Source organism: Anolis sagrei, chromosome 3 (genome assembly GCF_037176765.1).
Source record: "Anolis sagrei isolate rAnoSag1 chromosome 3, rAnoSag1.mat, whole genome shotgun sequence".
Classification (NCBI taxonomy): Eukaryota; Metazoa; Chordata; class Lepidosauria; order Squamata; family Dactyloidae; genus Anolis; species Anolis sagrei.
This window is the reverse complement of record NC_090023.1, coordinates 125,051,357-125,066,981: the sequence shown is the minus strand read 5'-3', so window position 1 is coordinate 125,066,981 and position 15,625 is coordinate 125,051,357. Positions and strand designations below refer to the sequence as shown.

Here is a 15,625-nt window from a genome sequence, read left to right as displayed (position 1 = left end):
ATCAATTACTTAGCAGTTCACATGAGTTTCATCATCTAAATTAAATGTAAGCATCTTTTCTAAATCTTTACAGTAGTGTGTGTGTGTGTGTGGTTTTTTTTTTTTCAGTACAGCCACTTATGGTGAGATGCTGCAGGATGGAAATGACAGATGAAAAATAAAGGGAAGAAATGAGAGGAACTATCATTGATTTTAAGCAAAGAGTGCCACCTTTTGCTTATGCAACTTGCTTTCTGTGAAAAAATACATCATGTTTTTATTGATTGCAAGAATGTCTCTTTGAAGAATAGAACAGTAGAAAAAGAGGAAAGAAGCAGGTCTATTCCACTGCCAGTTGTCTCAGGCCTGCCATCTTATGTCACATAGCCTACATTTTCCATCCAGTCTGCATTTTCCTTTATGGACTTCTTCACATGGGGCATTTTTAAATTTTCATGAATGTATTGCCTCTTTTTGAATATAGGTAGCACAGTAGTGTGGGGGGAAATGTTATTAGGGGTTTGTAACCAGATAAGGACAAATACAAATTTCAAGGTTTTTTTTTTTCTTGGCATGTTGGAGGGAGAGGTAGCCGTAGTTTGCAAAATTATGAAATTATCAGTGGAGAGAAAGTACACTGTTGGTGAAGTGGGACCCAAAACCTCACACATGTCAACATACACCAGTCCGGCTCGCAGCAGCACACATTGTTATTTGCAGAACACTGTGTCTGGAAAGTTCCGAGTCAGTTTAACCAGGTGTCCGCCACATCACGTCAGAAGTTGTAGCTGGTGATAATTCCACAACAGAGTGACTGCCTCCTCAGTTTGATGCTTGTCCATCACCGGAAGAATGTCATCCAGAATCAAGGGCTCCAAATTCACATGGAGGGAATGAATCAATCTAGTGTGAGACAGGATGATGACCTCCTCATCTTTGTCCTACTCTTTGGTGAAGTTGTTCAAAGGAGCCATGCACTTGCCATTAACCACATCCAGTGGCTCCAGAGACTGAGTGCTGTTGGTTGGGTTTGGCTCAGGATCTAGCATTTAGGGGGCTGCTGGAATCTTGTTATTGAGATGGAGGTGGGGAGGTTTTGGTGGGGCTTGAGTGGAAGGCAAGATCAAGGCTTGCAGCCCAACAATTACCAAGAGAGAGATGTCATTCTTTAGGAGATGCAACAGGATCTCCAGTGATTGTGGGTATAACCAGAGATGGTGGCAGTCCAAGAGAAATCAAAGGTGCCACATAATGGCTGTCTCCATCTTCGCTCAGTTTGCTCTTGGACTGCGGCAGGAGGTAGAACTTCCCTTGGAGGAAGGAAATGTCCCTAAACATGTCATTCCTCCTGCTGCTCCTGATGTGCATTGTGTGCTGGAAATTCCCCAGTGGCGGGCTGATCTTGTCCAAAGAGAGGATGCTGCAGAGTTTCTCCTCCTTCTCCCGGTGGCTTCCCTGTTTCAGGTAAATAGCCACTTTGACAATTGACATCTTGATACTAAAGAAGAGGTGGCAATGAAAAAAAAGAAAAAAAAGATGCTATTCAGTGCTGGCCTGACCCACCCGAAAGAAGACCGTAAAGAAGTTACTCCTCAAGCAATTGTATGTTGCCATTGGACCTCAAATCATGTAGGAGAATTTCCCCGTTTTCTCTTGAGATCAATTGGCTATAGCCCTTTTATCAACAACTATAAGGAGGTTTTGGATGTCTTTGGTGTCAATATCCGTAGCTTGCAGCAGCTATGTAGTGTTGCTCATTCACTAATATGGAGACAAGGCACAAAAGAGAGTCATGTTGAGATTCTCAAAGATCAGTTCAGCCATCTCTGTGCTGTCCAAATAGAGAGACCCAATGCCACCTCAAACACATATTTCCACCTTTTTATATATGGAATCTGGCGATTTTGGGCTTGCTGCTGGGCATCGGCTCCTCTTCCTTCGGCTGCCAAACAGAGCATTTTAACCCCATCTTGCCACTTTTTTCATGGCAAGGAGGGGTCATAATGCATGGCAGACCCTGCCCACATTCCTCCCAAAGTGTGTGTGTGTTTGGGGAAAAAAAATCACCCAAAGGGACTTTCTCCACCACTATGGGGAGGAAAGTGTATTTTGGGTAGCTCCAATGGAGCTACCTGCACTTTTCTCCCCTTTTCCCCATATGATGGAGACAAGGGTGGTGGAGCAATGCATTTTGCCATGTCTTGCTGGCCTTTATCCCATCTGATAGGGGCAGGGTACCTGTACCTTCTCCACCATATGATGGAGGAAGGAGGGAGGGTGTGTGGGGTGCCATGAGCCACCCCGTGTACCTTCCCTTTCACTGGCGACTTCCAGTGAAATGGTAGGGCCCAAAAGATTGTGTGAAGAGGTTGTATATCTTCCCTGACTCTTATTTTTCCATGTTTCATGTCATGTTTAGATTGAAAACCCAAGAGCAGAGATTATAGTGATAATTTATCTTCTTGAACCACTCCTGTGGCCAAAGAAGTAGTTATACACGCTTTAAACCAAATCGCGAATAATAAGGGAAATATTTCACTCAAGAAAACACATTGGTATTCAAAAGAGCAGGTTTCCCCCCAAAAGTATATTCCCAAATTGAGGAATTGACTTTTGTTACCAGTGCAAATATTTTCATCAGTGATAAGAGCTACTCTTTTAGTGAGGAGTCTGCTTATGTAGAAGTTCTTTCTAAGAGGGTATGTAGTGAGACCAAAACCAAAGCATTATATGCAAATCAGTTGCAGAGACAGTTGCAGAGCCACAGTGGAAGACAACTATGATCTCAACTCCTGAATGCTCTCCAATCAGCAAGAAATAATAATGCCATATTTTTTCAATAGTAAGATGCCATCGATTGTAAGAAAAACCCTAATTCCCATACAATCACCACCAACAAAAAATACATAAAATACACCTGTGATTCTAAGAAGCATCCCATTTTTAGAGATGTTTATCTAGGAAGAAAGTGAGTCTTATAATTGAAGAAATACAGTAGCTAAGAGCCAAATTTCAATGAGCAGCTAAGCATGATAGGAATCTGGAGATTCCATATCCTATCACTTGATATGGTGAAGGAGCCCTATGATAGAGAATTCAAAAGGAACTGCCCTAAACTACATTTCCCAGAAATCTGCTCAGTGTCAGAAAGCCCCAATCAGGATAGGGGAGAGCTATTTTCTCTCCATAGCAACAGCCAGTTAGAGTTCCAACAAATTGTTGAATCTTCAAAGAGGAAGACTGACTGATACTTCTAGTAAGTAAATCTCTGTGCTGTGCTCGAAAGAAATCTCTAAATGGAAATTCTATTGGTTAATATAGGAGACATTCAATGAGATAGCTGTTGTAGCTTTTTAAATAAAACACATTTTTGTTTAAAAATTCCTAAAATCGGTAGATGTATAAATATTTCTGAACATTGGGGGGAATTATTCCCTGTTATTTTGTGTTATTGTATTTTCACTAACTATGCTTTGGAAACACTTTAGAAATGAAATGCCAGTGTCCCCCAATTTTGCAATGAGTTTTGAATATTTTTTTCATCGATCACACAGCCCTACTCCCAATCTTTTGAAAACTTATTCACATATTTCTCTTTAATCAATATAAACAGTTTATCCATCTCTGCCATTTCATTTTTTTTTTTACAATTCATTCATTCTTTTATTAGGAGATCAGTATTCTTCCATTTTTTAATAGAAAGCAATCTTGCTGATAAATCATGCAAAATCATTTAAATTCACCTTTTTAATTTGGTAATTTGCAAGACTGATTAGGAATAGATCTGGATTCTGGTGGATTTTAATTTTTTAAAAAATGTTTTACATTTTAAAAAAATGTCAATAACTATTTCCAGTACTTCACTTTTTTGCTGGTTCACCACATATAAAAAGTATTTTTGAGATTCACATTTGCAACGTGTTATTTCTCCTCTGCACTTCATAAGTCCATATAGCAAAATGTATTACTTTAACCAAGGATTTAGAAATATAGTCTATTATCCAAGAGACATTTAAAAATATTGATTATATCTGTTTTAGCTGTGAACAATTTTCACTGTCTCAGTCTCTGCACTGTTGGAAATGTGGAGAATGATACAAAGTGCTAGAGGAGGAACTCATATTGGGAAGGACAGTGTCCTTATCATGCCCCTTCACTGGTCATCTTGGTCATCTGGCTGTAGTCCATGAAAAGTTTGGCCATTTTGTTTTTAAAAAGTCTTTACAACATCAAATAATTCTGCATTCTTTTTTGAGTCAGTCTACTATGATTACTATTTTCACCAATGCCCATTTAAAAACTGTTGAAATATATCTATAATTATTTGAATCACACAATCAACATGAGGTTTAAAAGTTGTACCAAAGCAAATAGGTACATTAGATGAGGAAAAGGGAAGGCTTCAATTGAATTTTGTAAGATCTAAAGTCTTCCCTTGTCTAATGAAATGTTTGTTTTTTAAAGCAAGTCTTGTTTATAAATACATCCATACAAATTACAACGGGCTAGAATGAAAAAAAAAACCTCAGCAGGTAATCTCAACATGCAGGAATGCAGCTAAACAGCAGTACTGTCGATATGTACTTGCATCCACTTAAAATGTATTTTAAAAATAGTGCCATACCTACTTTCTTGCCCAGATGTTAATAGAGGCCAGGGGAATAGAGGTCAGCACACCTTTTAGTGGATGGAGCTCTCAACTTTTGCTTCTCTATTCAGAGAAGAGGATGGTTCCTTTTTTTATACGAGTTAAAGTAGAGTACTTTATTGACTTATCCATAATCTAAGTTTTCAATTTCTGATTAAAATTTCTAGATGTATGTGCATGCATGAGTATATATTGTAATCTAATGTGACCTAATTCTCATTTTAAAAAAATACTTAAAATTATGTCATTATGAACAAGTAGCTCATACACACTCTAACTCTGTGTATTAAAGTTAAAATACCATTCAAATCAGTATAGAAGTGTCCTAATTGTTCACGGAATTGCAGCTAAATAGAAAACAAACACTTGTATCTTAGTTGGTCCTGTTCCAAAAAGATGTATTATGCATGGAGCCATTCTTCTCCCTGTACACTTCCAACTATAGAGACCCACATTATTTTCTTTTATTATGGGGAAGTTATGATGTAGCTTTGTTTTGAAGAAAATCAAATTAAAATCCCCCAAGCTGTCCCTACAATATAAGAATAAACACAGCAAAACATATTTGACTCTTTGTTAGAACAGTAGGGTTCCTTTTTAAGCAAAGATAGATACCAAAACATAATTGCCATCATAACGTGAACAGACTGTTAAAGTAATTATTGGTTATAAATTAGAAATGCTTTTAACTGTGTTAAAGTAAAATTAATTGACCTCAAAATTTCCTTTACAAATATATCAACATTCCTACTGTTTTTCAAAGAAGCTGTCCACAATTTAGTTCAATGTTAAACATACAAGAGTTCTATTGAAATTGGTAGGATTCAGAAGATCTAAGTCTATGCTAGTCACGACTCTCAAATACACAGGAAACCTACAGGATGTGATAATCTGTTACTGAACTTGCCCTCACTGGAAAATATTAGGTTTGAGATGATGTGTGGTAATTGAATATCTCCATCTGTGGTTTGTGATCTATGAGGGTGTTCTGTATATACAGGTGTTTAAGTTGTTACTGCTTTTGGTTGCAGAGGCATTTCTAAGACATCTCGAAGACCTCTCACACAGTCAACAAAGTAGTGGGGATTTTGACTTTCTTTTAATCATGTATGCGGGAACAAGTAATTTCAAATGTTTGTGCATGCTGGGCAATAGTAGAAGATTATTTGTAAATTTTGGATGACTTTTCACACTTAGACACTTTGAGAAATACTTTAATTGCACAAAACCCCAAAATATTGGCTTTGTGTGTAGAAACAACACTTTTAATTTATTATTTACTATATTTGTATACCACTCTTCTCAGCCCTCGGGTAACTCAGAGCGGTTCGCAATAGCAAAATTCAATGCTTAAAACATTTTTCCACCATAAACTCTGAATTTTGACAAAATGCTTGGCTTTGTTTGCACAAACTTTTATATACAAAAAGTTCCCCAAAGGTACACAATCTTACAGGGTTTAACTATTTTCACAACAGGCATATCATTTTTTTCTTCAGTATGTGTTCACAATCAACATTATTCATTATCTTCCTTTAAACAAACTAGGAAGAATCTAAAATACTATTTGTGAAAAACAGTCATCCATATTGGGAAAATAGCAAACAAAGTACCAAAGGAGCATCCAAAAGTAAAGGTCACAGTGAAGAAAAGTCTACCAACCCATTCATTGGCCTGGTGAAGAAAAGTCAGAGAGAGATTTGGCTATTAAACCAGAGTGAGACCTTAAAGGCATATCAAGAGCTCCAGGACCTGAGAAACACTATGAATATATTGTTTCCAGCAGCTTCTATTGCCACCTACAACAGTATTGCCCAGACATCATTGCTAGATCCCACACACAATATAGCTTCCTTGAGAGAGTTGGGGAGCCCTCAAGAAACTGTCTTCTCAAGTCTCATCTAAAATCTCTGTGGTTGTCAGGTCCTGCCTCGCCCCCTCCCCCGGCAACCTATCCCTTTCACCTTCTAGATGAATAAGGCTTTCACACACTCTATACTCTCTAAACAAATATCTTTGTTGATCCTTACTAGTCCTGTTTGATTCAGTACATGATTGGAGGACATCATGTTGTTTGTCTGAAATAGAAAACTGTTTGGACCAGTTCTTGATGCTACCATTGTTTACATGCCAGGTTTTCTGGTGAAACAAGAAACCAATAGTATTCCGCACATAGGCCCCTTCCACACAGCTGAATAGAATCCCACAATAACTGCATTGAATTGGAATATATGGCAGTGTGCACTCAGATAACCCAGTTCAGAGTAGATATTGTGGGATTTTCTGCCTTGATATTCTGGGTTATATGGCCCATAGTCTGGTTAACTGGCTTGGATATTCATTCTAAGCAATCTGTATCAGCATCCTGATCCTAGGCATTTACTTGTGGTGAAGTATTATTGTCTTCCAGAGGTAGAATCTTGTAGGTGCATCTGTTAATGACTTGGGCCCCTTCCACACAGCTCTATAAAATCCACATTGAACTGGATTATATGGCAGTGTGGACTCAAATAACTCAATTCAATGCTGATATTTTGAATTATCTGCATTGATATTCTGGGTTATATGGCTGTGTGGAAGGGCTCTGTGAAGGCCTATTCTGGGTCCACTTGGTCTTTCACATTGAGGATATAGATTTCCAGATGGAAGACGGTCTTGCAAGTGTTGACTAACATGATTCTATATAATTTATAACAATGTGCTTCAGGGAAAAACTAGTGACATTTTTGGAAACAGCAAGTTAAATATACCCAGAAGCAGGGCTAACATTTGAGACACCAAAATCTGTGTTGACCAGTGATTAGTGCAACACCCCCCCCCCCCACCCCATACATGGAATGTACAATAAATCTGAAAAGTGAATCCTCCCCCTGTACAGAATAATAATATTTAGCAGGAGAAGGTGAAACTGTTTATTTATTTATATTTTAAAAAACCCTTTCAAGTGCTGAGATAATAAAAACATCCTTTCTCCCCACGAAATAAGGCAAGCAAGATGTGTCTGCTGAGATTTAAGCAACTTTCTTAAATTGCCTTGGTAGCTCTCCTCTTGTCATTTAACACCATCTGGGACAAAGGCAGTAACAATACAGCTGCTTTTCAAGGACAAAAAAGGTGTCACATTTATAATGCTTGAAAGCAAGGAGTGATGTATAGGTAAGGAAGCAAAGAGATTCTCTCCCCTGCTCTTTGGATGTTTAGAAAAGGAGAGGGAGTTCTTTCTATGTAATCCTTTTATTGTCATAAGGATTCCATTCTCCAGGTGTAAACTATTTTGAAACCCATTTTCTAAATTAGATTTCCAAACTGTAAATAAATGTGATGAATTCCAGACAACTCAATTGTGTTTTCTGCACAAAGTTATCTGGCTTTTTGTTGTTGTTTTTTTAAAATGTCATATGACCAATATATTTCATACCAACCTGTCTATTCAAGTTAATGAGAAAGAAAGGGAGAAAGAATGTATGTTGGGGAAAAAAAATACAAACTGTAGATCTTGCTTTGCCTTCAGTGAAAACGAACTGAAGCTCCATGCCATTGAGTTCATGCTAAGGATGGCTTCTTTCAAACCTCAACTTATTATAATCTCAAATTCACATTACATTGATGAAGACATTTTTGAAATATTGCCAGTTTCCACATAAAAATATGTAAAAGAGATAGATAAAAACTTCAACTAACCACACCAGCCAAAATCTATAGGTATCACTATTTTCAGGATATAGACCATGATTTACCTGTCTGCTTTATAGACAAAGGAGCCTGGAAGAAGAAAAAACATAGAAGACCACCCAATTCATTGCTCCAAATATGAATTCACAGGGTTCAAGTCCAGATTTTCAAAAGTTAAGCATTCTGATCTCTCAACTTGGATGAATTAATCTATCTATTTTGCTTTCAGCCACATTCAGAATTTGTCCATCTTCAGGTTGTTTTCCCCACTGCACATACGTAGAAAGGTGTAAAATTGGGAAAGTTTGTATTGAAAATAGAAGTTTTTATCATATGCAGCTTTTTCGCCAACACAGTCACATGCTTTAAAACTATGTTGGCCTTTTAAAATTCCATCAAAATGGATTTTGTCCCTTCATATTCATATTCAAATGATATTAAAGTCCAGCTAGGAACTGAGTTTCCTGTAATGCATCATAATCCCAATGGTACATCTTGCATAATGAAGGTACAATGCATAATCCAAATGAAGGTTTACCACAGCTTTCAAAAACTTCAGTATGCTTCACATCATGCTTCTAAAAAGCATTTGCATTAAAGGAAATCTTAAATGTATCATGTCAGTTTATCTCTTTTTTTTGTTAGGTTTCTTTTATGTCTACCTGGGTTTGCAAGGCTTCATGTACAGAGATGGATGATGCGGTATAAATAATGAATAGTATTAGCCAGAAGTGACCTCGTCTACTCCAAAATAATGTCAGATTAAAAAGAAGCACCAGTAGATATATACTCGGAGAACTGAAAATGCAAGGAAAGCCCAAGCCACTTTGGAATAAGTGTTTATAGTTGAATAAATGGTTACTGTGCTGCAGCCAAAGCTCTCAAGTAAAACGCAGAACCTTTGTCTTTTATATCTCAATCTATTTCCATTGCTTTGTATTCAGGTGTCATTTTTCATTGCACTCCTCTCTCTGCACCAAGACATGCCTAAGAAAGATATTGTTCTTGTGGGAGCAAAGATGATTTTTATAGGCAATTTATTAGTGTCACAGGCCTAAAAACACTGCTCAGGAACTGAGCTCCTTTACTTTCAACAGTTACACTGTGTATTTGCCTCATTAAATTTAGTTTTCTGGTGACCACAAAGGAATAAACCTGTGGATGTCACCCCCAGCTCTTCAGTGAGATTATTTGCATGCAGGATACAGCCAGTATCTGGCTGAACATCAGTTTGGGGTGCATCTACACTGTAGAATCAATGCTGTTTGACACCACTTTAACTACCATGGCTCAATCCTATGGAATTATGGGAGCTGTAAGTTGAGGCACCACCCCTATTAAGCAGAGAATCTAGAGACCTTACAAAATTTCAAATCCCACAATTTCATTGCATTGAGCCACGGCAGTTAAACTGGTGTCAAACTGCTTTAATTGTACTGTGTAGTTGCACTCTTCGATCTGTTTTGAGTTATGGGATAATGGCTGCCCAAAGTAAGGATACAAATGCATTCATAAAGAGTGGCAAATATTTAGGAACATATAGTAATTACATGTTTGGTAGGAATTTACCCAAAATCTGCAGGTCTTCATATTAGAAATGGAAAGAAATTAAGATTTTTTAAAGAAAGTGGGAGACTGAGAGATTCATCCATTCAAACTGAAAGCTTTTAACGATTAACTTTTCAAAGGTTTTATTTGAATTTCTGTTTATTCAACTATAGGTAATGAGAGTTTCCACCTTTTATTCATCAAGCTCCTCCCCAGTTTACAAGAGCGAGCAGGAGAAATATTGGTAGATCATTTCCCCACATAATAACACACATCTGGTCCAAAAAACAGCGATTGAGGTTTGGCCCCAACTTTGCTGGAAGAACACAATAAATGGGCCCCAGTCTTTCTTAAAGTTAGTTAGAGATTTCTCTTTAATCGATGTAGTAAGTTTGTCCATTTCCCCAAGTTCACTAATTTTCATCAACAAGTCATCTTTTAATTGAATCACTGAGTCTTTCCATCCTTGAGCATAAGTAATTCTTGCTGCTGTTATCATGTATAGCAATAACCTTCCACATTTTCTATCTAGTTGTTCATCTAACATTCCAAGCAGCTCAGGTTTCATTTCAAATTTGACTTTAAAGATTTCTTCTAAAATCACATGTATTTGTGCCCAGTATTTCTGGCCTTTTTTACATGATGAACACATAGGATTCAAAAGTGTCCACCTTTTCCCTACATTTCCAATAATTTTGATACATCTTAACAATCCTTTCTTGTTGTTGTTTACTGTCACCTCCTCTTATAAAGCCAACTCCCCCATATTGATTTTACTCAATTTTATTGCATTACATTTCATTCCAGGCACTAGGAGACCCAATACAGATCCAACAAAAGGTCAGTGCATTTAAACTCACTGTTTTCAATTGGAAAATGGAACATATGGAATGCATATTGGAAATCCATGGGTTTAACCAGTTTATTTCTGAGTAAAACAGAAAACCAATGTATTGCTCCCAATGTCCGTAATTTCTGCTGTTGCTAAAATTAATCTTCATCTTCAAAATATCTTTTAAAAAGAGGTGTGCATGCGTGTGTGTGTGCATTTGAATTTTGATTTCTTTGATATTTTGTAGGAGGTGGACTTTGGAACTGTATGAAACAGTCCAAAAAACACAGCAGTCTAGGATAAATAAAATAAAAATTGTGTGCTGTTTTTAGATGCTATTTTTAGAGCTGAGGTTGTCAGTGTGTATGAGTTATGAGCAGCTGTTATTTACTTAAAATAATGAGAACCACACAAATGTCTTCATGCAAAGACACAACGGGAGTATCTGCCCTTTTCCTTCTTTCCATGCTGGAAACCAACTGAAGCTATTTTAAAATGTAGCTATAACATTTGGAAAACTCACACAGATGTCTGCAGTGTGGGGAAATATACCACAGGGTGATGAAATGTAAACTTCCTTTTAAAAAGTTTGCTTTGAACCAATTTCTTTTAAAGCAGAAAGCTGATGGACTATAACCAGAGTACCACCAGCCTAGTAGTGGCATGTTCTCTTATTTGAATGAAGTGATGCATTGATGACCAGCCATGGAATAACAAGTCTGACACAAAGACTGGGTTACACGAGGATCATTTTTGTGACCTAAGAACTGTAAGTTATGTCTGGAGGAATAAAAGTGGGGAGCAACCTAAAATTGGTCAGGCTGAGGACAGATTTCTCTCTGTGGTCACCTCCTCATCTTCCCTTTGTGGGGGCAGGGCACCTGGCCCTGAAGTAAAATTCAGTACCATGATGTCCTCACTCCAGCTAACCTTTTTCTGGTGGGTGAATCTCCAAGCTTTATAAGAAAAAGGAATTTCCAACCAATCCCCAAGGGCAGTTTTTTTCATGACCCCCTAAGTCATCAAGCCCTAAAAAGTCCATTTCAAAGTGCAACCCTTTACCAAACGGGTGCCAAAGTGTACACTGAACTCTTATATTCTCCCTCAAACCGGCACATAAATTACCTATTTACAAACTCACCTGAGTGAATTACCCTGTCCATCAGATGCAGTATAAAGAAGGTGAAAGAAAACCTGAAAAAAAGGAGGGTGGATTCCTACCCATCCCTTTGGAGTTACCAGTTAAACCAGTTACCAGTGACTTGGAAGGCGCTGAACAGACTGCACTCTGGCACCACGAGATGCAGAGCCAATCTTAAGAAATGGGGCTACAAAGTGGAATCCACGACATGTGAATGCGGAGAAGAGCAAACTACAGACCACCTACTGCAATGCAACCTGAGCCCTGCTACATGCACAATGGAGGACCTCCTTGTTACAATACCAGAGGCACTCCAAGTGGCCAGCTACTGGTCAAAGGACATTTAATCAACTACCAAGCTTGTAAATTCTGTGTTTTGTCTGTTTGTTTGTTTGTTTGTTTTTGTTAAAAATGTAATACAAATATCTGGTTGCTGATGATACGATAAATAAATAACCAGTTAAACCCATACTGCATTGATGGTGGGTCAGCATTTGGAGCTGCAGCTAGGCATGTGGAAGGATAAGACTGTCAATAGTCACCAAGCTCTGACTCTCACATGCTCTGAGTCCTGGGAAGCATGCCAGTTACATTTTACACATTCTGAAACCTTTCTGAGTAGTCTATAATTGTATATTTGAATTGTATATTTGAATTGTATATTGTTGACTGATTTTATCCTGTTGTAAACCACGTTGAGTTGCCGGTTAGGCTGAGAAACGGCGGTATACAAGTAAAGTAAATAAATAAATAAATATAATGAACCCCCTTAGCCACAGCACCTTTGCTGTGTTGTCTGGGTATGAAGAATGATTTCACAAGAACCTGTGTTTTTGAACTAAGAAGGCAGAACAATCCTTTCTAATGGCTGTGTTGTGTGAGTGTCTGTTGGGGGGGGGGGGGGGGAAGCAGGTGAGTTGTACAATAATAACATCTGATACTACATGTGTTTTGCATGTCTGCCATCAATAGCATCCAAACCATGGAACCATCCTGCAGGGAAAGGAATGAGAAGGGTTTAAATCCATCACAAAGCTGTTGTTGTCAGGCAAGCATTCTAGTTTCAAAAGATCTATTTCATTTTGTTTCAGGCACAGAAAAAAACAAGATCAAAGCTTCTCACCAGGAGAGAAACATAACTCTATTAAATCACTTCAAAGAATAACAAAGTCTCATTTGCCAATAGGATTTCAGAGAAAGCCTTTTCCAGATGACATATTTTTCAAAGAATGAATGACAGGCGTTATTGTCATGAAAAAAAATCATAGTTAAGAAAGCAATTATGAGTTAGACTTAGAGTTAGGCTCAGGGTAAACCCACCAAATATTTGGTGCATCTACACTGTAGAATGATGGCAGTTTGACACCACTAACGACCTAATCAGATGAGATAATTTACACATCCTACACCACTTCTCCGCTTTCACCATGGAACACTCCTCACAATGCACACCAGCTTCCTGCTGGGCCCCTTAGCCCATCTGGTGAAGAGATGGGGGTTAGGGTAAGATGTGCAATGCGGGGTGCAGAGGGATGGGTTCTCCATGCCCCCCCACTTGCTGGGACCTCCATGGATTCACCACAATGCATGGAGAATCCTCAGCCTAACATGATAAGGTTGTTAAACTATCATGATTGAATGCTATGGAATCATGGGAGTGGTAGTTTTGTGAAGCATTAGCATTCTTTGGCAGGGAAAGCTAAAGGCCTTATAAACCACAACTCCCATAATTTCCTAGGCAGTAAACCATGGCAGTTAGAGTGGTATCAAACCGTCATCATTCTACAGTGTAAATTCATCCTTAATCATACCTGTCTCAACTCACTTTGAATGTACTGGCCTGCTCCCAAGTTAAACTAATTTCATATTCTACCAATCCTTAAAAAATCGAAGCAATAGTATCATGACCAACATAGTTCTCAGATACATTGGATGACCCTCACAAACTTGGAAATGTCTATAGTCATCTTCCAGCCTATATCCCGATCTGTAACAGACTCTACCTTCCATGCCTGCCTCTAATAGCATACTGTGTGTGGTGGCAACTGAGAAAAAAGTTGAGGGTGGAGCATGAGTAAAGGTTGATGACATTTTTCATTTCACATTTCACAAGTTTGGTTGTAAGTCAAAGATAATATTATCCCAGAAAGCACTACGTTTACAAGTCTCATAATGCACTTTGGAGAAATAAAATATACCATACAACCATAAATTCCTTTTTTAAAATAGTGGATAATGATGTGTACAGTTGAAAAACACTGGAAGTTTATTCCTTTGGGGAAATGCATACAAAATTTTAATCTAATATATAAGGAACTTAAGTGTGCAAAGCAAGGATTAATTTCATGGAAATAATTCCTTTCTCCAGTGAAGCTTCCTTCTCAAAAGGAGTTAATAACAATAATATCTGAAGTTTTTAAATGCTTTAATTTGCTGTTTTTAAATGATTTCAGGTAGACTGACTCCTGGTGATCTTATCATAGATTTATTTGTGGAAGATTTATTCCAATAATGTTTTCAAATTCCTTCATTTGAGTCAAGGAGATTCTCACTTGCTTAAGGTTGCCCAGGAGGCTTTTCTGCTTAAGCAAGGACTTGAACCCTAGTCTCCTGGAATCATAGTTCTACAGCCAAACCACTATACTTCACTGACTGCCAATTATTAAACTAATTCTAATCTCAATGAAGCATCAAATCCTTTGCAAAAACATTTTGGAAAAAGGATAACCAAGTCATGCAGAAACATTTCTATTATCTCATCTGTGAATAAAATAGGTTTCTAGGAGTCCAGAAGATGTTTAAAAAGGAAGCATATAACAAAAAAGAAGGCCTGAAATATAGTATATATTTTCAGACTAGCAAACAAGAAGGATTTCTGTCTTGGCATATGAATTGTGTCAAGTGCAATATTAGCAGTGAATTCTCCATGAACACAATAATCCTCATTAAACAAGAGTCTTTTCACCAAATAGCCTGCTGTTAGAAAAGGGGGAATGCATCACTTCACTTGGAACATAGGATGCTAGACTTTCTTTTCTATAATGATTCACAGCAATCATGCAACTGCTGGTAGAGATATATGCATATGACAAGTTATGATGATGCCATGGGCACTTGATTGTTAATGGGTACATCTACACTGTAGCATCAATGCAGTTTGACACCACTATTACAATCATGACTCAATGCTACAGAATCTGGGGATGGGGGTGGGTTATAGTTTTACAAGGTCTTTCGACTTTTCTTTCAAATGGTGATAGTGCCTTACCAAACCATAGCAGTAAGTCATACCACTTAAAATGATATCAACCTGCATTTTCTACAGTATAGATGCAGCCAAAGACTGGGATGCTGTGTCCTCCCCTGCCACATTCACATTCCACACTACACTCATATTAATTTTGCCCAAAAATCTTGCCCAAAAGTGCTCCTGAATGCCAGTAGTTTTGCTCACTTTGTTTTTTTAAAAAGCCTCTCCTATGACTGCAATGATTAAAAGACCCTCAAAATATACCCAAAATGAACCCTATGCCACAAAGAGAGGATTTGTGACATATTGGCTTGGTGATTTTTTTTAACACAACGATAGCCCTGGGAACATGTATTTGGCTCACTGCTTATACTGAAGCTCAAAAAAAAAGAGTGAGGGGGTTCCACAGCCAGGGCTTGCGCCTGTGAAGGAGGTGGGACCAAGAGCAGGACCTCCCCGGATGGTTCATAAGGAGAGATACATTCGGGCAGGTAAGCTGGGCCGGAACCATTTAAGGCTTTGATGTTACACCTTACTCCCCAGCCTTCACTGCCA

The 15,625-nt window shown here is 38.0% G+C and overlaps 1 pseudogene; it reads right to left on the bottom strand.

Annotated features, from left to right (window-relative positions):
• Positions 1–749: 749 nt before the first annotated feature.
• LOC132770208 (cdc42 effector protein 2-like) lies at positions 750–1,470 on the bottom strand (annotated as a pseudogene).
• Positions 1,471–15,625: the final 14,155 nt, after the last annotated feature.